The 22248-nt window shown below is 43.5% G+C and overlaps 1 protein-coding gene across 27 annotated transcripts in view; it reads right to left on the bottom strand.

The window, feature by feature from the left end:
* The window catches only part of MAGI1 (membrane associated guanylate kinase, WW and PDZ domain containing 1), a 472724-nt gene that overhangs the window by 342846 nt on the left and 107630 nt on the right, over window positions 1-22248 (bottom strand). The window lies entirely within an intron of this gene.

Below are 22248 nucleotides of genomic sequence, written 5' to 3'. Positions count from 1 at the left end.
TTTGAATTGTTTTAGTCCATTGTATGGTGGACAATTTAAAAACTATGTGTCTGGCCATTTTAGCACCCAGCTAAATCACATTTACAGTCAATATTAACAAAGTGGAACATTCAGACCCCACAACCTCTCCTGTGTGGGTCATATTGATCTCCTTGGTTTTGATCAACTTAATTAAATGATACGATCTGTATGGTACACATATATTGGCAGATTTTTAAAAAGCTATTTAGGATTAAGGTGCTCTATGCATTCTGCCAAAAGAACAATAGGCATTCTGCAGAATCAAAAAGCAGTTGTCACCACCTGACCCTGGATGGCCAGACTAGTATAAGGGACACAGTCTCCCAAACTTTGCTGAAAGGATTCAGAATAACACAGAAAGTGATTTTAAAGGAGATGGGTGGCAGAGACCCAAGTTGGATTTTTAAATAAAGATATTTTAAAAAACCCAACCCATAGGGTAGTAGTCAACTAACTTTTACTCAGAGTAGACCCACTAAAATAACTAAGGCCATGTACACACACACTCGTTCATTCTTCATCCAATGTGCTCCCACTGCAGGTTTGGAAAGAAGTGCCCACAATGTTGGCCATAATCCGTATCAATCCTACCTTTTCTTATGAAATACTGATATTTCTCTGGGCAAAGTAGCATCGATGTGAATTGAGAATAGAATAGCTTGGCTGTATCTTAAGCTGGTGAGGTGCACTCAGACTAAGTTAATTTCAACATGTCTATTCTTGATCAATAGGGACACGGGTGGCGCTGTGGGTTAAACCACAGAGCCTAGGACTTGTTGATCAAAAGGTCAGCGGTTCGAATCCCCGTGACAGGGTGAGCTCCCATTGCTCGGTCCCTGCTCCTGCCAACCTAGCAGTTTGAACACACATCAAAGTGCAAGTAGAAAAATAGGTACCACTCTGGTGGGAAGGTAAACGGTGTTTCCGTGCGCTGCTCTGGTTCACCAGAACCGGCTTAGTCATGCTGGCCACATGACCCGGAAGCTGTACGCCAGCTCCCTCGGCCAATAAAGCGAGATGAGCGCTGCAACCTCAGAGTTGTCTGCGACTGGACCTAATGGTCAGGGGTCCCTTTACTCTTGATCAATACCTGCTGTCTTGCAGGACATCTTCGGGAGAAAAAAACCAGCTCAGAATGGTAAGTGACAAACCTGGCGCAAGAGGAAAGCAACAGTCAGAAATCAAATGGAAGGGAGCATGTGGGAGAGTCTAGAAGCTTTCCAGAGACTTCAGTGCTGGATTTTATTGAGGAAACAGTGAGTGAACTTGGATGATATCAAACCCCCTATCTAACCAATTTTAAGAGCATCATATATGAATGTTCTGAGAGAGCCCCACAACTTGTGATGCTTCCCCAGACAAAACCCTAACGCCAACAAATCATGGCCAAATCTCAACTTCTCTCCTTTAGCAGACTTAAAAGTACAACTTTATGGCTCTATTTCCCCTCCTTATTCATTTCTAGATTCCCTTATCACCACACACTCAGCCCTGCTCCTATCATTAGTTGCTGCATCTGTTCCTCATTTGAAACCCACCACTTTGCTAATGCATGTCTTAGCAAAAGATTACTATATGCCAGTTTAATAGGTGGATGTCCTCCAAGGGCTGCCTTGTCCTCAGTAAACTCACGTCTGGTAACCAAGTTGGAGTCAACAAAGAACAAGATTACCAACGGCTGCGAGAGAAATTGCCAGCTAACATTACCCATGATACACTGGCATGCCATAAAAGCCACATTAATGGATGGAATGATAACAGCTTTGCAATGGCAATGCATTAAGACTTTTTGCACATATAGTTGGGTGATATTTGTCTTCTACACACATAGAAAAAAGAGCAGGCCCAAGCGAGTCTTTTTGTAGGGAGTGCCAACGTAGATAAGAAGCAACCACAAGATGGCTAGCTAACTTGTTGCTCAACTGTACCATTGCAGATTGCAATTTGGGATTGGATGCCAGGATACTGCTTACATAAAATGCTCCCTTTCCCATAAAGATAAGGAGGTTCTAGGTCAGCTCCTGGGACGCGGGTGGTGCTGTGGGTTAAACCACAGAGCCTAGGACTTGCCGATCAGAAGGTCGGAGGTTCAAATCCCCGCGATGGGGTGAGCTCCCGTTGCTCGGTCCCTGTTCCTGCCAACCTAGCAGTTCGAAAGCACGTCAAAGTGCAAGTAGATAAATAGGTACCGCTCCAGCGGGAAGGTAAACGGCGTTTCCGTGCGCTGCTCTGGTTCGCCAGAAGCGGCTTAGTCATGCTAGCCACATGACTCGGAAGCTGTACGCCGGCTACCTCAGCCAGTAAAGCGAGATGAGCGCTGCAACCCCAGAGTCGGCCATGACTGGACCTAATGGTCAGGGGTCCCTTTACCTTTACTTTTAGGTCAGCTCCTACATTTACAGATGCAGAGAGCTTCTTTTTTTTTTTGCGGAAGAGAGCATTCACTCACTCATTACAAGGCTTGCAGTCTGAATCGATACAGTCCAGCCACCACTAAGGGCTTCTGCTTTTTCTGTGACTCTGTACTCTTTGGCTCTCAAAACAACAGAATTTTGTTGCTTGTGGTGCCTAAATGACTAGACCCAGGACACCTTAGGAGAGACAAAATACCAAGGTTCTTCACAGCTCAACCCACCATTACCTTGGAGAGGAAAACACTGCACTCACTCTAACAGTGACATGGGACCAAAGGTGCAGACAAACAGCTGCACATTCACCCTTAAAAACGTTGCAACATGAATGATACCACTACAACTTAGTGCGGAAAGGCCTCTCAGTCATGCTTGTGTAGAACTCAACGAGGAGGAGGATGGGGACAAATCCAGACTGCCTGCCACTGGCTGTGGTTCATCTGACTATGACCTCTTTGCCTTCTGCCCTGCCAGCTTCCATGGGCACCAGCCACCAAGCATCACAGCATGAAGGAAATCCCTAGAAAACTGAGCTTGTGAACTCTGAATAAATTATTCTAAATCAATATGAATACCTGGTAACTTTCCATATATCAGTCTCTTCTGGATATTAGCTGTGGCACAGGGAAGGGGTAGGGTTACAAGGAGGCAAAAGGAGAGAGCTACCAGGCAGTACAAATTGAACTTCAAGTCACAGGGGGAGGGCATGTCATGCAGGCATAGGGAAGTTTACTGCAGCACCATCTTCCAAATGTGTTTGTTTTAAAGAGAAGAGGGAAGCTGAGGACTGTTTAAAAAAACAAATACACCTCTGCTGAGTTTTCACTGTTTTATTGCTTCATCCTGCTGCCCTTAAAAAAAGAAGTTATACTTTGCTTTGGTTGTTTGGAATTATTGGGTTTAATCTGCAGCATTGTTTTTAATTTATGATAAAAAGGAAACGACAACGGCGGGGGAGGGGGGATACAATTAAATAAATAAATGCATGGAAACTATATACATTTACTGACGCTTCAACTGCACCAGTTCTATTTGCTGTATTTTAGCCTCTACCAAATTACAAACCCATAATCGTAACAGTAAAACAGCTCATTACTCGCTGATTTATGGTGCAGGTGCACAAGAAGGAATGTCGCTTACATTTGGAAGAACAGCAAACACAGCCACGAAGGTGACATTTTACGGCTGCGTGCATTTTATAAAAACTTGGAAGTGTGCTCAGGGAATCTGGACTCGGTCAGAACTACACAGACACACACACACACACACACACACACACACACACACACACACGCACACATCCCTGCTGTCTCTCACTTTTCACTGACACTAGGTTTAACTTACGGAAAGAATTATCCTAACAGACTGAGCTTCAGGTCATAAAAGAGTAGTGTTTAAACTTGACTCCTTATTATATTAGTTGGTAGCTAAGGATGACTCTTCAAGCATAGGTATTTTACTGATGCAAACATTTTAAAACAAAATGTTAAAACCACAAAACATTTTAAAACCACAACAGGGTGAGATCCAGGAAGTCTCTGCTTTAAAATCTCACTTCAGTTCTAAACAGCGCCCAACGACCTATCTCAGGCATAGGCAAACTCGGCCCTCCAGATGTTTTGGGACTATAATTCCCATCATCCCTGACCACTGTTAGCTAGGGATCATGGGAGCTGTAGTCCCAAAACATCTGGAGGGCCGAGTTTGCCTATGCCTGACCTATCTTGTGGTGGTGTTATAGGATTACTTAGACCAGCTTTCCTCAACCTGGTGATTTGGACTACAACTCCCATCAGTCCAGAGCATCCAGAGGACACCAAGTTGAGGAATGCATGCAAAGCTGTGGAAAAGAAGCCATACAAATGCTTAATAATACTGGTTTGAAAAACAAGGGAAGTATTTCTAACGATTGGAAGCCAATTGTATTTTAATTTTGAATGAGAGGGAGGAGGAGGAGGCATGTAACAGCCTTTTCTGCATGTGTGAGAAGGGTAATGAGCAGTCCATTAAAGGGAAATAGAGAGATATAGTATCAACCCATCGCAAATAATTAGCATTGTGAACTGCTTTAGTCAAGTGGAAATCTTATACTATCCTTCCCCACCCTGTTGCCCTCCAGATGTTCTGGACTACAATGCCTATCATCCCATACTATTGGCCATGCAGACACAGGATGATGGGAATTGTAGTCCGAAACAAGTGCAGGGCAGCAGGCTATGGAAAGACTGTTCTACACACTATCAACCATAAGGCTTCCACTATTTCTCATTCCACCCAAGAGCCGAAAAACTTTTAATGGAAATCTCACTCGCAAAGGTGGATTTTGCACTCCAGCTCAAGCAAGCAAAGTGTCCTCTGCCAACAGACACAAAAACTGACCTTTTGAAAGCCATGAAGCTGTTCATCTGTTGCTATGAACCAGCTCCTCATAAATGCGTAATGCAAAAGCTATTTAGTTATAAGATGGCAAGTTCCCAGAGTTATGCTCCGAAAGTATAATTGGAATGCATGAAAACAATTAACTTTTAACTGCAAAAAAATTCAATATAGAAGATGCCGTTAACTGGTTGGTTCCAAAGTACTCTATTTCATATTAATTTTTGACAGCCCACATGGGATAGCAGAGGGAACCAGAAAGTTTAAGGTATTTTAAAAGCTTCCCTACTGAAAAGCCCCTCCTAATGCTTTGACACAGCCTCACCATCACCAAAATATGTAGTGTCACCTAGAAACCTCGACAAAGAAACTGCACCTGGAATGCAGGCACAAGACATGTGTGTTGCAGCTTGCACACATGCAAAAAAAATTCAAAAATGTGCAGCTCCACCAAGCTGCCCTGGGTGGGAATTTCCACATGCATTCAAAATCGCAGCTGTTGTGTTGGTGTTGTGATAAGTTGGGGAGCAAGGTCAGTCTATATGGTGCCAGAGTCCCTGCTACTTCTTGGGGCCCCAGATCCTGGGTTGAAATCTAATGAAGAATTCCATTGTTGAACTAGTCAGGCATGTTTCTTTGTGAGTTAATAACCCTAAGGACACTTAGTGTTACAAAAGAAGTTGCTCTACGCCAGAGGGCAAATCAGTGGGCAGCCCTCTCCTCACCTGACTGGTGGTTAGAAGAGTTTGGACTTGATATCCCGCCTTTCACTCCCCTTAAGGAGTCTCAAAGCAGCTAACACTCTCCTTTCCCTTCCTCCCCCACAACAAACACTCTGTGAGGTGAGTGAGGCTGAGAGACTTCAGAGAAGTGTGACTAGCCCAAGGTCACCCAGCAGCTGCATGTGGAGGAGCGGGGACGCGAACCCAGTTCACCAGATTACGAGTCTACCACTCTTAACCACTACACCACACTGGCTCTCAAAAGCCATACAAAAGCCAGGGCCAGGGTTTTGTGTGTGAGAGCTGAGAGCAGGGAGCGGATTGCAGCTAGAGAGACAGTACCATGCAGGACTTCTGCTGGAATCCATGGGGGAAGCAAGACCTTTTGGGGGTGCAAATGCTGTGATCCCCTCCATCTTTGACTCAGGTTGTATATACATGCAAATAGTGATGTTAAATTCTCTAGAATATTCTCTAGAATATTCTCCAAAAGATTATTCTTGATTAATGAGAATATTAGAGAATTTTCATTTAAAATAGGAGAATATTCATTTTAATGCATTGAAAATGATATAATTTTAATGCATTGAAAATGATATAATTAGTTAATATACACGTTTATTCATGGGTAAAGATGTTCAGATGGCAACCAAAAACTGTACAGATACTTTTTTTCAATGGGGCAATGCAGTGAATTCATATTATGTGATTTTTTGTTGCACCAAACTTGAAACTGAAAATTCAACGTGAATGACTCATGTTAATCACATTTCAGAACTGCCAATGGCGAATGACACAATGCCAAGTAATGTAACTGGATTTGTTACTTACACTGGCAATATGACAGCTTAACTTATTATTTACTAGATTTTTTAAATGTGGGTTGTAAAACTGGTTCTTACATTAGAATTTACAGTTTGTGGAGAATATTCTAGAGAATATTCTCATACACACACACACACACACACACACGGATAGATAGGTATCTGATACTTTCATAATAAGGCACAAAGTACCTACAGTCGTACCTTGAATTCCGAACGCCTTGCGACTCAAACGTTTTGGCTTCCGAACACCACAAACCCAGAAGTGAGTGTTCTGATTTGCGAACGTTCTCTGGAACCCAAACGTCCGAGGCTGTTTCCGATCGCGTGCAGGAAGGTTCTGTGGCCAATCGGAAGCCCTGCCTTGGTTTTCAAACATTTTCGGGAGTCAAAAGGACTTCCGGAACGGATTCCGTTCGACAACCAAGGTATGACTGTATTTGGTGGTGAATGCAAAATAATAATAAAGGTACTCTAAGTAGGGTTGCCTCTCTTTCCCTTCACACACTCATGGCCTTAGGCAAATGCGACCCAGCAACGGATTGTTTCACATAAACAGCTTGCTATTTCTGAAAACATTAGTGCTATTTTAAAACAATGAAAATGCATCTTTACCCAACAGCCTTGTGGCACAATATAATGCAAAAGTGCTATTCTCTGCAGGCAAGTATGTCATATGTATAGCATAAAGGTAAAGGTAAAGGGACCCCTGACCATTAGGTCCAGTTGTGACAGACTCTGGGGCCGCGGCGCTCATCTGGCTTTACTGGCCAAGGGAGCTGGCATACAGCTGGCATACAGCTTTACTGGCCAAGGGAGCTGGCATACAGCTTCCGGGTCATGTGGCCAGCATGACTAAGCCGCTTCTGGCGAACCAGAGCAGCGCACGGAAACGCCGTTTACCTTCCCGCCGGAGCGGTACCTATTTATCTACTTGCACTTTGACGTGCTTTCGAACTGTTAGGTTGGCAGGAGCAGGGACCAAGCAACGGGAGCAAAACAGGGCTGAGGCCAACACTTCACAGGTCTGATACAATAGGTGTTAGTCAATTAAAGCATATTTTGGAAGAAATTTGGAGGTCATTTGAGGTCTCTTTTTTTATTCAAAATTTCAACTGTAACAGAAACTTCTGTTTGTTTCCCATGCAGAGTTGCAGTTTCAAACCTGTGAAGCTTCTAGTCCTCCATGGACACACGCACACATCAGTAACAAAGAACAAGTATATAGCTTCAACACGGCACTTTGTCAGAAGGACAGAAGCTAAATCTCCAGCAAGGGGTTGAGGATTTATACCTCTAATTCTAAGTGTTGCTAGCGACAACATTAAATCTGAGGCAGATGTTTGGACACCAGAACAAAAGAGATTAGTAATACTGGTGCGAAACTCTGAGCTGCTCATCTGCAAGAGTCAAACACACTTCAGTGTACACACCCAAAGACAAAGCATGAGTGTTTGACTTGCCAAAAAACTGCTGCTCTGTTAAATGATACCCAAAACTGAAGACCTAACGAAATTGATATAGGCTTTTAAAAGAGCCTATTGTCTTTCGTACCTTGTTTATTTTACTTAGCATCACTACACACATATTGTCACAAAGCAAAATGCAAGAAAAAAGTGAAATGAACAGAATATATAGGACCATGCAACATATATTTTCTTCAAAATTACTAGAACTAAGCATTATTATTATTATTTGTTTAGAATATAAAATTCACCAGTTGAATGGAAGCTTTTGCCTAACTCAATGACTGAGTGATTTATAAGCTCTGCAACATTTTTGCCTTAATCCATAAAGTGGTGAAATACCTCCATCATACAAAATGGGCTGACACCAATCCAGCCCACTGAGGCTGCCATACTCTTCCTGCTGGAAGACTGCCCTGCAGCTGACTTGCCAAATAGGAGCAAAGGACTAGTGGAAGCCTTGGCAACCTAAAATTGCCTGTCATAAGGCATAACTGTCATGAATTAGGCAGAGACTTTGTTATCAGGAATAAGCATTGCCTGTTTTAATGAGACGGGAGGCGCATAATAAAATTTCATTTAATTTGGCACGAGAGTTACCTATTTTATGGAGACAGCAGATTTGTACTTGTTTCAGGAATGAATCCAACCCGTTTGTTTTTTTAAAAAAAACACAACAAACTTGTTTCAACCCCTTGCTGTGAAAAAATGCCAGGTTTGTGCAGGAAAAGAGAAAACAAATAGGGGTATCATATGTATCCAACTAAGTCATACTCAGGGTGGATCCATTAGAATCAATCACTTTAAGTTGTTTGTCCAGTGATTTCAGTGTGTCACCTCTAAGATTGACTGCTATCACCCTAAATCAGAACAGTAGCAATTCAGCCATTCAGTGGATTTTCCAGAGTAAACTTTTGTCAGATAAACACAGTGAGTCTCACGTTGTGACATCTGCCCAATAAGCGTGATATGCTGGGTTCATTCAGACTGTCTTAGTGCAGGAAAATGCCAGTGGCTGATCTAAAGGTAAAGCACCCTTGACAGTTCAGTCCAGTCGCAGACGACTCTGGGGTTGTGGCGCTCATCTCGCTTTATAGGCCAAGGGAACCGGCATTTGTCCACAGACAGTTTTTCCGGGTCATGTGGCCAGCATGACTAAGTCGCTTCTGGCACAACCAGAGCGGCACACGGAAACACCGTTTACCTTCCCACCAGAATGGTACCTATTTATCTACTTTTTTAGGTGTGCTTTGAACTGCTAGGTTGGCAGGAGCTGGGACCAAGCAACGGGAGCTCACTGCATCACAGGGATTCAAACCGCCGACCTTCTGATCGGCAAGCCCAAGAGGCTCAGTGGTTTAGACCACAGTGCCGCCCGTGTCCTGTGGCTGATCTACACAGAACCAAATGCTGTGGTGCTTCATAGCTGAAAACCAGGACATGTCCATGCATAAGTGACATAGCCAAGGTGGAAGAATCAAGTACTCTAGCAATGTAGACTGGTGTCACTGAGTTGCTTCCAAGGATGTTCATGCAATGACTTCTGCTTGTACAATGCAATTTCCCCTCCTTCTCCTCCTATCATATACTCCCAATCTTTTCTGGGGGTTCTCCCAAGCTTCTGGACCAGACCATTTTTTTTGGGGGGGGGGGAGGACACAGGGAGTGTGCAGGAAGGGGAGGGGAAGTTCCACTGTGCAAACCAAAGTCCTTTGGGGGAACTTTGTTAGATACAACCGAATGTAATCCGAACTCAGAAAGTACCACATGGAGAAATGGGGAATTAAAAGCACATGCAAGCAGATGATTCTGGATGACAAAATTGATAAGAATTTATGCAGGCTGCAAACTACGTTGGCTACATGCAAAAGGCAGATAGAATCATAGAGTTGGAAGGGACAACTCGGATCATCTAGTCCAACCTCCTGCAATGAAGAAATCTTTCACCCAATGTGGGGCTTGAACCCACAGCCCTGAGATTAAGTCTTATGCTTGAGCTACATTACTTTTAAATCATTTTACAGAAGCATAACACAGATGCACAGCAGCAAGTTTAAACATTTTGTGACTGTTTATTTTTATTTTATTCATTTAGAAAAAATATAAACCGCTTCATCAGGAGGGGGGGGGGGGAAACTTCTAAGCCGCGTACAAAAATAATAGAATTCTTGTTTTCGTTTTATTCTTGCTCTGCAAACCACCAGAGTACTCCTGTTATTGCTATATAAACGAAGTCAATAGTTTGCTTGGCTAGCCTCTTCCCATTACCATTATGCTGGCAAAAACTCAATCCCAATCGTAGCACTCATGAAGCCAGGTTTTGCTGTTATTTCTGCTGATGTTCTTCTATGCAATTAAGAACCGGCTGAGGATACACCAAATGACTTTCTTCAGCCATTGCTTCTGAGGAGCAAATAAAAGTTTTAAAGCAGGAATGATAGGCTGCAATCCCCAAACCCCCGCCCCCGACAGCCCACCTGAAGGTAGTTTAGCAACCTTGTTCTATTATTAAATTGGAACTCCTGAGCCATCCACTGAACTTCAAAAGAAAACTACCTATCTACACACAGTCAACAACAGTGGAAATTACCAAGGGCTCTGTCCGGAAATTTCCCCTCTGTCCATCACCAATTAAAGTCAACACTTTATTGCACATATGATTGATGCAGCTCGCAGGGTTGCCAAAGCACTTCCCAATGTGGAGATGGTGACCTTACTGGAATATTCTGAAAACTCCTGGCGTGTGCCCGCAGGCTAGAGATGAAATAGCACAGGATGCAAGCAGAGGTGGGGTCTATGAAATGGGTCCATGGAGAGGGAAGAATTAAGAAGTGGGCAAGTGTTCTAGGACAGGGGTGGGAAAACATTTCAACCCAAGGACCTCCTTTCTTCACGAGGAAGCTTCCTGGGCTTCCACGTCAGTGGCAGGCAAGGCAAAAGTGTTTGAAACAATGGATGTGACTCTCTAACTTGGTGCAGCAGGTCAACCCAAAGTCAGACATTTACAGACACCTCTTTCCATCCTCCAAGTTACAGGAAAGGAGAATCCAACTACACATCAGGAAGGACTTTCTGACAGCAAGAGGCTTGTAAAGAGTTGCAAAGACTGCAGAGAGAATAATTGGGTGCACTCTTCCCACCTTGGATCAAATCTATGCTTCCAGGTGTCATAAGAAAGCTGCAGAGATAGCGCAGGATAGTGCACACCCCGGAAATTATCTCTTTCAGCTTCTGCCTTCTGGAAGAAGGTACAGGGTTATAAAGACTAGGACTAAGCCACCTGAGAAACAGTTTCTATCCAAATGCGATTTTGGTTTTAAACACAGTGTAAGGTAGTCTTTATGGGAGTATATTGTATTTAATTATGGGGTATCAGAGTTTTTAGGGGGTTAACCAGGCTGGGATAGCAGGCGTGTTGGTTTTTGAATGTCTGATGTAGATTTTTTCAATTTCGTTGTTCTGTATGGGACAATGACAATAAAGATTATCGTATCGTATCAAAAGTGGAATGAACTCCCACAAGAGGTGGTGGATTCTCCTTTTTTTTGAGGTTTTGAAGCAGAGGCTGGATGGCCCTCTCTCATGGATGCTTTCATTGAGATTCCTACATTGCAGAGGGTTGGACAAGATGACCCTGAGAGTCCCTTCCAACTCTACAATTTTATGATTCTATTCCATCTGGCTCATAACTATCTGCTGGTCATGGCTCTCAACAAGCCCTAACTGGAAGTGCTTGTGATTGAAACTAGGATTTGCAGAGCATGTGCTCTCCCAATGAGCTGCAGCCCTACAGCCTTGTCTCCTGTTTAGTCTAACAGCAAATGATACATCATTAGTATTCTCAGGTTATGTGAGCTCCGTAATCATCGCAAACATTTACTGACCCCAGGGTAGAACCTATTTGTTTAAACATTTACATAGCATCCCCACAATCTCAAGTGGGTGTCAAGACCTGAATCACTGAGCAAGGAAGCATGACTGACAACCTACGGGAATAGCGGGATGGGTAGGCAAGTCAGCCAGAAAGACAGCCAGGAAATTAAACTGTCAATCATTAAGCGTCTTTTAAAAGGGTCAAATCAGACATGAGAAGAATGGCAGTGGCATGCCTGGCGCTCCTATGGGGAGGCAAGGTGAGATGTTACTTAGGCGTGTGGCTGCCATTTTGGGTATCCGCCACAATTAGCGAAACATCTACTTTGGCTCTTTGTATCCGCCTTTGAAAAGAAGAAAGCACATGAGACTCCTTGGCAGTTTTATAAAGTCTCTTTCACACTTACAGTCAGGATGTGTGTGTCTTTTTTCCCCCTTCATTTGGCAGCTGCCTGCTGCTTTGTGAAACTTTACTTCAAAATTACAGAAATTCAGATATATGGCAGATGAGACTCTGATTAGCTCTCGAGGCCTTATTATGCTAACATGTGTTTGTGCATCGGGTTGATTAACTTGAACAGATTAGATCTAATTAGAAACTTTTTTTGAAAAAAAGGCCAACAAACACACACACACCACAGTGCTCTCTCATTCTGACATAAAAGTTTCCTAACAGATCTTATGCACAGATTTCCCAAGGTTATTTTCAACAACAACAACAGAAAGAAGCCATCTGAGGCTGGTGAGAATTGTAGTCGAAAACATCTGGATTAAGTCAGCTTGGGGAAGGCTGGTCTACAGTACTATTACAATGAAAATGACACCCAGATACCATCTCTTTCATTCAGAACTAGAAACACTCCCCTTCTGCCCCAGGACCACCAATGCATGATAGATAGACTCTTTCATTATGCAGGTAGCCATATTTGTTTTTGGTATCTCCTATCATTTCTAACAACAATTAAACTTTTGGGTGCCACCATTGGTGTCTCTCACGCTGATGGAAAGCCCTTTGATCTGGTGGAGACTTCTATCATCAGAACAGGGGTGAGGGGCTAATCTTCACTGTTCCAAAAGGTGATTCAACCCCCTGGAGCGATTTATTTGGTAGGGGGGCAGAGCTTCAGAGGAATAGAGAAATCAGTCGAAATTGCCTCTCCCTCTCTTCTGCTGATGGAAGCCTGAGCTAGATCAAAGAGCCTTTTGTCAGCATGAGGAGCACCACTAGACACCACCCTTTCTTGTGAGGAATAAATTGATAACGACTGTGGTAGGGCAATCAAATTTCTGCTCAAGAAATATATGAGAAAGCCTTTTGCTAGGGCATATAATCCCATTCACACTTCCACTTCTGCAGTGGAACTAATCAAGCCAGGAAGCTTCTAATTAAACTCAGTTTCCTAGTTTTCTGAACCAAAGTCAACTGGCCTGTTCCAACGCTGGCAACCAGTTTGGATGAACTGGAAAACTACAGGTAATCAGAAGCTTGATTGCTCATGCCATGAAGGGAGGAGAGATGGAGCTATCTGTGTGGGCAAGAGGCTCGTTGATATCTTGGCTTGTTAAGCAGAGATATGATCATCCCAACCAGGTCAATAAATGAATTTATCATCATCAGCTTCTTCCTCCCTCCCGTGCCAGTGCATACTCACATGTACACAAATATGTCGAAAGACATTTCCTTTCAATGATTCATTCATGTTGACGCCACACTAGATGAGATGAAGTTGAAAAATCTTAATTAGGAAAGGCGTCACGGCTTGACACTGGTTGTTGTGGAGCTAATCCAGCAACTGAGCTTTTCAATAGCAGCATTAGACTATCTGGCAGCTTTAAGCACAGCTCAAGCTGTTTAGAGAGAGAAATTCTACTGTATGAACTGTTTCACAAAGTTCATAATAATAAACAACACCTGTCCTTCTAGGTCAGATGCAGTGGACTGGAATAAATAAAACAGACGCCATTAAATGATGAGTATTGCCATTTGGGGAAAATTGTTCACTGCAGTTTTCTGTTAAGGGCTTTGCACGCACGACAAATTAGCTCAGATATTTACAAAAGAGTACCCAGGCATGATGAATAGGGGAGAAAGCAACACATCCTTGGTCTTATCCCCTAAGGTAAGATTCTCAAAGAGTGAGACAGAAGCTTCTGCATGATTCCTACTGCCAATACAATTTTCTGACTGGGCCAGGAAAGAATGATCCAACATAGAAACAATGGGAACTTCCACATACTGGGTCAGACTACTCGTTCATCCAGCTCAGTATTGTCTACTCTGAGCTGCTGCTGGACTACAATTCCCATCAGCCACAGCTACCCTGGCCAATAGTCAGGAATTATGGGAGTTGCAGTCCAACAACCTCTGGAAGACACCACATTGGCTACCCATGGTTCTACTCTGGCAGGATCACAGACAGCGAAAATCCTGTAATATCACCTGCTATCTAAATCTTTCAATGAGAGATATCAGGGATTGAACCAGGGACTCTCATTATGTTCTGCTCCCCAACTACAGTTTGTCCTCAACTTACAGTGCGATCCTATGCGTGCCTACTTAGAAGCCACCTTATATATGAGTTAAGTATATATAAGATTCCAGCCTTATTATTTGCCCTCGACCCAAAACATGCACATCTACAAGTCTACCAGCTATTAAGGAGCCAATACCAGAAGAAGTTTCAAAGTAGTCTTCAATACATTGAACTGCCAAGTCTGGAACTGAAGAACTGGCAGGAGCACAGGCACGAATGTCACTTTTTCTGATGACAAGGCACATGGAGGAGAATTGGAAATCACTCCTCAGAGAACTCCCAAGCTCTTCCAAACCTTGCCAATCAAACATCTGTTTCTACCCAAAAAGCCCAGTCAAGTTCCATTAGGAAGCATCTAACTGCATACCACTGGCAAGATACAGCCATTTTTTAAAAATATAAAACATTAAGCCCATCATGCCACAGCTATGGCTTATGTTATCCATTCTCCACATTAAATACACCTCTTCCTGGAAGAAAAAGCTATCTTGCTTCTGTAGAACATGCCAGGCTTTTTATCGCAACTGCAGACAGCAACCCATAATGTTGACGAATGCCTACAATGATCAGTAAAACACTTATCGGCATAGTGGTCCTTAGTGCTTAATTCCTAACATGCTGACGGAGCACCCTGATAAATAAAATTTCTCCCCTTGCACTTCTGAGTTGCAATTATGCGCATATATGAGTGAGCGCTCTTGGTCTTCAGGGCAACATGGACTGCAGTTCCTTCATGAAGAAGTGGCTGCCCACTGGAAGTTCAAGTCACCTCCTTTCCAGGAGGAGTGGCCAGCGAAAGTATGTGGCTGCACTGTCAGAACACCTGATATATAAACAGAGAGTCCTTCATGGTTCATCAAAAATGGATCTTTTTTTACTTGATATGGTATGTTTGTCTCCTACGCTAACTCAACTGAACAGCCTACAAAACACCCTTCTCTACAGAAAAGTATATGGAGAGGTTTTATTGAGAACTAAATGGACCGACCTTTTTCTTCTCATAAGGTAAAAGTAAAGGACCCCTGGAAAGTTAAGTCCAGTCAAAGGCAACTATGGGGTTGCAGCGCTCATCTCACTTTCAGGCCGAAGGAGCCAACATTTGTCCACAGACAACTTTCCGGGTCATGTGACCAGCATGACTAAACCTCTTCTGGTGCAACAGAACACCATGACGGAAGCCAGAGCGTACAGAAACACTGTTTACCTTCCCGCCACAGCGGTACCTATTTATCTACTTGCACTGGTGTGCTTTTGAACTGCTAGGTTGGCAGAAGCCAGGACAGAGCAACGGGAGCTCACTCTGCCATGGGGATTTGAACCGCCAAGCCCAAGAGGCTCAGTGGTTTAGACCACAGCACCACCCGCTTCCCTCGTCTTCTCATATGTGACGACTGAATGTGGCAGTGTATTTTCAGTAGTTCCCTGTTTTTTTCCTACCCCTCCTCTGTATCTGTGTTTCATTTTTCTACTTTCACATTTATTTTTATTCACCAGAACCACCACTTTATTCTCTATGTGTTTATGCCAATAAACTTTTAATTTTTAAATAAAGCGAACCCCAAGGCCACATTGCCACAGACCAGGAATGGCCGTGGTGTCTCTTTTCATTCACCCTCATGCAACATGCTAGTTTGCATGTGCACAGCGCACTCAACACAGATTTCCGTGCGGCAGTGTGCATTTAATCTGTAACTACTGTTTTTCTTCTAAAGGAGAAGCACAATCCACAAGCAAGCCAGTTGGTTATGTGGCAATCACACATGTGAGCTTTTCGCTACATGCATGCATGTGGGAAGATTAGGGGCAGCACATGCGCACAGTAGTGGCCTGTTACCTGTGACACAAAAGTCTTTGAGAGGCAGCCATAACTGGATACTGTCACAGTGGCAATTAAAGCAGGCATTAGAGCGAGTCAGGTCGCCATGCAGTCAATTGTTTGAGCAGGGTACCAAACTGGCTGCCTGCATATGTTATGCAAGTTTATATGCAATCACCATGTCCCATATTTTATCCAGCTAGACAGTATAAATTTAAGTGACAGGCTGGTGGGGAGATTTCCCAATTCCTGGCCATGTGAAACTTGTCCACATTGTGACAATGATCTTTTATCATGCCCAGTTTTTGTTTTAATTGTACAGGCAACTCCCAATTCATGTGGGGGTTACGTTCCGAGGCACCACGCATTTACGTGAAATCCTGTATATTTGAAACACCATTGGAAAAGCCTGCAAACACCCTCTAAACCTCTGGAAACCCTTTTAAAAACCAGCAGCACTTACCAGATGCCAAACCTTGTCAAATTCCACTGCAGTCACTCCTCCTTGCTCAAACTTCAACTCTCCACTGGCCTCAACAGTCAGTGCAAGGGTTGCTGGGATTGCACTTGCAAAGGCTTGTGGGATTGCTAGGCTGCTGGTTTTGCCAATGATTAACCTGTTTGGTACATGGGCCTCAATGTTTCTTCCCTGTACCAAGCATTTTTCCTTTTAAATCACCTTCTGCAAACAAACGTTTATACGCAGCAGAACACTGTTTAATTGGTGATGAGTCAGCTACATCATCAGCACACCTGAGACAGACAAACTGGAATTTATTCTTTTGAGTTTGCAAACCTTTTTTATGCAAGAGGGAAGGAAGTATTCATATCGAGGGGGAGGTGTATGCAAAGTGGTATTTTGCTTCTTTGTGGCAAAACATTTATACGCTATTGGAAACAATACAAAAAGTTTATTCTCCACCCTCTTATTCTGCAAGTCACCTCAATGTCATTGTATCTACAAGCTTTGCAAAACCGAAAATGCTTCTTCGGGCTGGACAAATTGTGAGGTGTTGGTGGGGGTTTTTTTAGTATATACTAGAAGAACAAATTAGTTTTCTTGTTGTTCCCATTTCTCATCAATTGTTACAAAGGGCAGACCAGCCAACATTCTGCTTATGTTGCTGAAATTTCCCCTAATTTCTTTATAGGCCTTGGACAATGTTATCCATTAAGTGTGGTGCTCCTTTAAAAAACAACAAGGCCATTGTGAAAAACTTTTCCATGATGGAATACATATGGGACCCAAGGTGCGGCTTGGGCTAAAATACCCAGTTTTAGAGAACCGAACAACACACTGTTCACACACTGTTCACTATTTAATTGCTCATCGAACAACACACTGTTCACACACTGTTCACTATTTAATTGCTCATCGTCTAACATTGTGTATGCCATCAAATGCCAACAGTGTCCTTCAGCTCTCTATATTGGACAAACAGGCCAAACCTTACGCCAAAGAATAAACGGACATAAATCTGACATCAAGAATCACAAGACAGAGAAACCAGTAGGAGAACACTTCAATCTCCCAGGACATTCTATACAAGATCTCAAAGTAGCTGTTTTACTACAAAGGAATTTCAGAAACAGACTAGAAAGAGAAGCTGCTGAATTGCAACTTATTACCAAACTTAAAACCATGGAGAGACCTGGTCTGAACAAAGACATTGGATTCTTATCTCATTATACATGACAAAGCCATTTTTCACCTTCTCACCCCTTGCTTTTTCCTGTAAGACCTATTGCAGTCGTTAAGAGTCGTCAACAGGCTCATCACAGCTATCTGCCAATCACCCATTCCCACCACCCTTCTGAGTAATACCCCTCCCCACCTTCTCACTATATAGAAGGATCTGGCAACTTCTGTTTCAGTGTATCTGAAGAAGTGTGCATGCACACGAAAGCTCATACCAAGAACTAACTTAGTTGGTCTTTAAGGTGCTACTGGAAGGAATTTTTTTTGTTTTGACTATGGCAGACCAACACGGCTACCTATCTGTAACTGTTCACACACAGTGTTTGAAAAAGAAAGCACCCAGGAATTTTAGTTTCTAAAATAAAAGAGATCCCAGTTTTGTATTATGCTCACACAAGGTTATTTTAAAGGGGGATAGGATGGAGAGATGGGGACATTATTTTAATGGATACCTGGCAATCTGTTGACCTTAAAGTCAAGGATTTCCCAGTTTCCATTGCAATAATGTCCACTTCTGATTCTCATTCACATGAATTAGAAGAAGGCATCCTAAAGAACTGGAGGGTAACATCCTATTGATGATCGCAGAAGAATCTAGCAGAGGAATCAATGCAAGAGACAGGGAGGGGATGTTTGCCAGTTCCATCTCCCACTTTAGCCCCCACCCCCACCCTCACCCCCCCCAAAAAAAAATCAGCTCCAGAACAGGGTGGACAGTGGTGTGGCAGATTGATGAGGAAGGAAAACCTTACAGATGTCATTGGCAGGGCCTGATGGAAGCAGTTCCTGGCTATGGCGATTCAGAATACTATTCCTCTCTTCACTGTCTGCTGCCCCTGACTCAACACAGGCTTTCCAAAATTTCAGACATGCAAACCACATGTAAAACACATGCATTTTATCAAGGATCATCACTTGATGTTGCTACAGGTAAGCATTTATATCATCCTTGTCCAGTGGCGGAGCTTCATACTCCAGCATCGGGAGCGGAGAGCATGTGGGGGGCAGGGGGCACTGCCTGTGGGGGCAGGGCACTCAGCACAGGCGGGGGGGGGGCCACGATGGCACCCTGCCGGGATCATGCTGCCGGGGGTGGTGCGTTCCCCCTGCACTCCTCTTCCTCCGCCAGTGCCCTCATCTACCTTTCAGAATAAATAAATGCAGAAAGATTCCATTTGCTCTACCATGGGCCTGAAACACTTCTATGTGCACCTCAGCCACTGTGATGTAGTGAAAAATCACCAGTGTCATTAGACAAGTCCCCTAACCCCTTGAATACTGGCTGCTTTAGCTGGGGTTGGTGAGAGCTGGAGTTGGTAACCTCTGGAAGGAACCACATTGGGTATTCTAGCATAGACTGTTGGATTTTTGGCTGGGGAGACCTAGATTTGAACCTATACTCTGCCAAGAAAATCATTAGATAACCTTGGGGCACTCAGTCTCTGTATCAAGGATGGGGATCCTGTGACACTGTAAATCCCATCATCCCCAGCCAGCATGCTCTGTGCTCTAAGATGATGGGCATTCTAGTCTAGCAGCATGTGGAAGACACCACGTTTCCCATCCCTGCTCTGTATCATAACTTTGTCGTACAACTAGGAGACATGGGGCAATTTCTTGGAGAAAGACTAAGCTTACAAAGTTCCAAAAAGTAGCTTCAACTTGAGTCACCCTCATTCAGCTTGAGGATCCAACTCAGGCCAGCAAGAGGTAGTGATAGCCCGTAAGTTGGATGGCATTAAAATAGGACTGCACAAATTCATCAAGGATAAGGTTATCCATGGCTACTATTATAGTGCCGGGATGGCTATGTTCTTACTTCCACTGTTGGAGACAATATGTCTCCAAACACCAAGTGCTGTAGACCACAAGTGGGGAGAGCAGTGTTGCACTCAAGCCCTGCTTGTGGGCTTCCCCAGGGGATCTGGTTGGCCAACATGAGGACAGTCTTTGGCTAGATCCACCTGAGCTCATCTTATGCCCCATGCTAACCATTACACAACGCTTGACTAAAGAGTACTTATATTTATCAGTTACCACATAATATAAATTTTCTACATTTCCCTAAAATGAGCTGCCATGGGGAACTGGTCGGCAAACAGCTCACTTATTGATTCTCCATTTTTCTTCTCAATACATACAGCAATTAAGACACAGTGTCCTTCCCCATAACTTTCTCCTCCTTGTCCTCATAGCCAAATCTCGGAAGGTGCCAGGAGTGACCTGGCAACCACCTATTTTGCAGCCATGGATAGGATGCAAAATTATACCTCTGTCCACAACGGACATATTTACAGTTGTCAAAGAAATATGGCAAGAGGGAACAGATACAAAAAGCTCTCATACCATTAAATGTAATCACTAAGCTATTAGCTTATTTGAAGAAGAGATGAAAGGATAATGAGCTGGCTTTGTGCAAGTCTCAATTGCATTGAAACACACCATATTTGTTTTTGTTTTAAGAACAGAACCCATGCTAAATATGGAAATCTTTGCTTTATTTCATCCTGCGCAGGTGGGATTAGCAAGAGATTTGATAGTATTTGTTGTGATCTTTGATTTCCAGCACAGTCCCTCTACAACCAAGCTGTGCCTATTACTTCTGCCCAAAGAAACAAGCTCTTCAGTTTGGTACAACCTTTTAAGAGGAAATCTATTTACACACTTCAGTTGCACATAAAAGGCAGACCTCTTCTGAACATGAAGCTTCCATTTACCCATCATGGTTGCTTAGAGGGTATGACATTAGTAGAGCAAGCAGGATATGGTTTGTATGGATGGGAGTGGCTTCAAAGCATTGGTAGAATTTGTAGGATGCTACTGGGGCCCTAGGGACGTGGGTGGCGCTGTGGGTTAAAGCCTCAGCGCCTAGGACTTGCCGATCGAAAGGTTGGCGGTTCAAATCCCCGCGGCAGGGTGCGCTCCCGTCGTTCGGTCCCAGCGCCTGCCAACCTAGCAGTTCGAAAGCACCTTCGGGTGCAAGTAGATAAATAGGGACCGCTTACCAGCGGGAAGGTAAACAGCGTTCCGTGTGCTGCGCTGGCTCGCCAGATGCAGCTTGTCACGCTGGCCACGTGACCCGGAAGTGTCTGCGGACAGCGCTGGCTCCCGGCCTATAGAGTGAGATGAGCGCACAACCCTAGAGTCTGGCAAGACTGGCCCGTACGGGCAGGGGTACCTTTACCTTTACCTTTTACTGGGGCCCTAGAGAGATCTAACACATACACAGGAGTTCTAACCAACTAATCCTACTTATTTCTTTTTTAAAAAGTAGGAGATCACCGTTCTCTCTCATTCACACATATACAGAACCTTTCACAACTCTAAAGTTCATTCTGGCCTATTTCGCATGAATTATGTTGCATTCTCTTACCACTCAATATCAGTCCACCCATTGATGACTGCGTCTATCAAACAATCGCACCAGCGTATAGAAGCATGTTATGGACCTGGTGTTACCAGAAATACTGCACTGCTTGCAGGATCCTGTTTTGCTTCCATTTCTAGTTAAAACAGGAAAAAAGAGATCATATCCCAAGTGCAAATCCCCACCATCACTGCCAATATACACAAACCAATTTGCTACTATGTTCAAAATTTACAACCACAGATCTGGTAAGAAACATAATTTTAAAAAAATTAGACAATAATATCTTTCAATGCAAAAAAAAAAAAAAATATTTAAAAAGTTCAGATTCTCATACCACTTTTGCAGATCACCTTCCTAATACACCAGAATGTTGAACTCGATAGCAAACAAAAAATCCACCTCAAGGTTTTGTCCCAATGACTTTAAAAAAAAAAAAAGGAGGTGAGAGGATTATTAACTATTCCAATCATTCCTTACAGCAGTTATAATGAAGTCTAGCCTTTCTTGGATTTCACTGCAGTCTTGGCAGCCGGCCACTATGCTCCGCCGCCAACAGGAGATGCAAAACGGCTACCAGTTTTACAGAATGTGGCTAAGGAACAGTGCCAAATGCAAGAGTCCAAAAATCATGAGTCAGCCAGCATATATCATAAACTGATTTCTTTTTAAGTGTGAAATGATATGAAAACATGGGGGGAAATTCCCTCCTTTTCATGTGTGTTTGAGCTTTCAAGGCTTTTAACATTAAAATGAAGACATGGGTGACAGCAAATCTCATTTCACTTGAAGTTACTATTAATTCTTTACTCCTTTCTAATGTCCTCAGTGGGACTCTGGCTTTTTCCAAGCACTGACAATTAGCTGATCCTTGATTTTTACAGAGAGCCCTGCTCTATGCTTTGACGCCTCAAAAGTCAGCAAATAGTCAGGGCTCAAAAGCAACTTGCAAAGGATTTCACAGGCTGATCCGCAGCCCCTGCAAACCCTTTTGGGGGGCCAGCTGCAACTTTTCTTGCCCCACACCTGATTGCATATAGTGCATCAGGTATGGGGCAGCTGGGCTTGCATGGAGCACAATGGCCTGGCAGGCCACATGGGGAGGCCTGGTTGGCCCATCCATCTCTGTGCTACAGTAA

Source organism: Podarcis muralis, chromosome 2, assembly GCF_964188315.1.
Source record: "Podarcis muralis chromosome 2, rPodMur119.hap1.1, whole genome shotgun sequence".
In the NCBI taxonomy this organism is placed as follows: domain Eukaryota; kingdom Metazoa; phylum Chordata; class Lepidosauria; order Squamata; family Lacertidae; genus Podarcis; species Podarcis muralis.
This window is presented reverse-complemented; position numbering and strand designations above follow the sequence as displayed.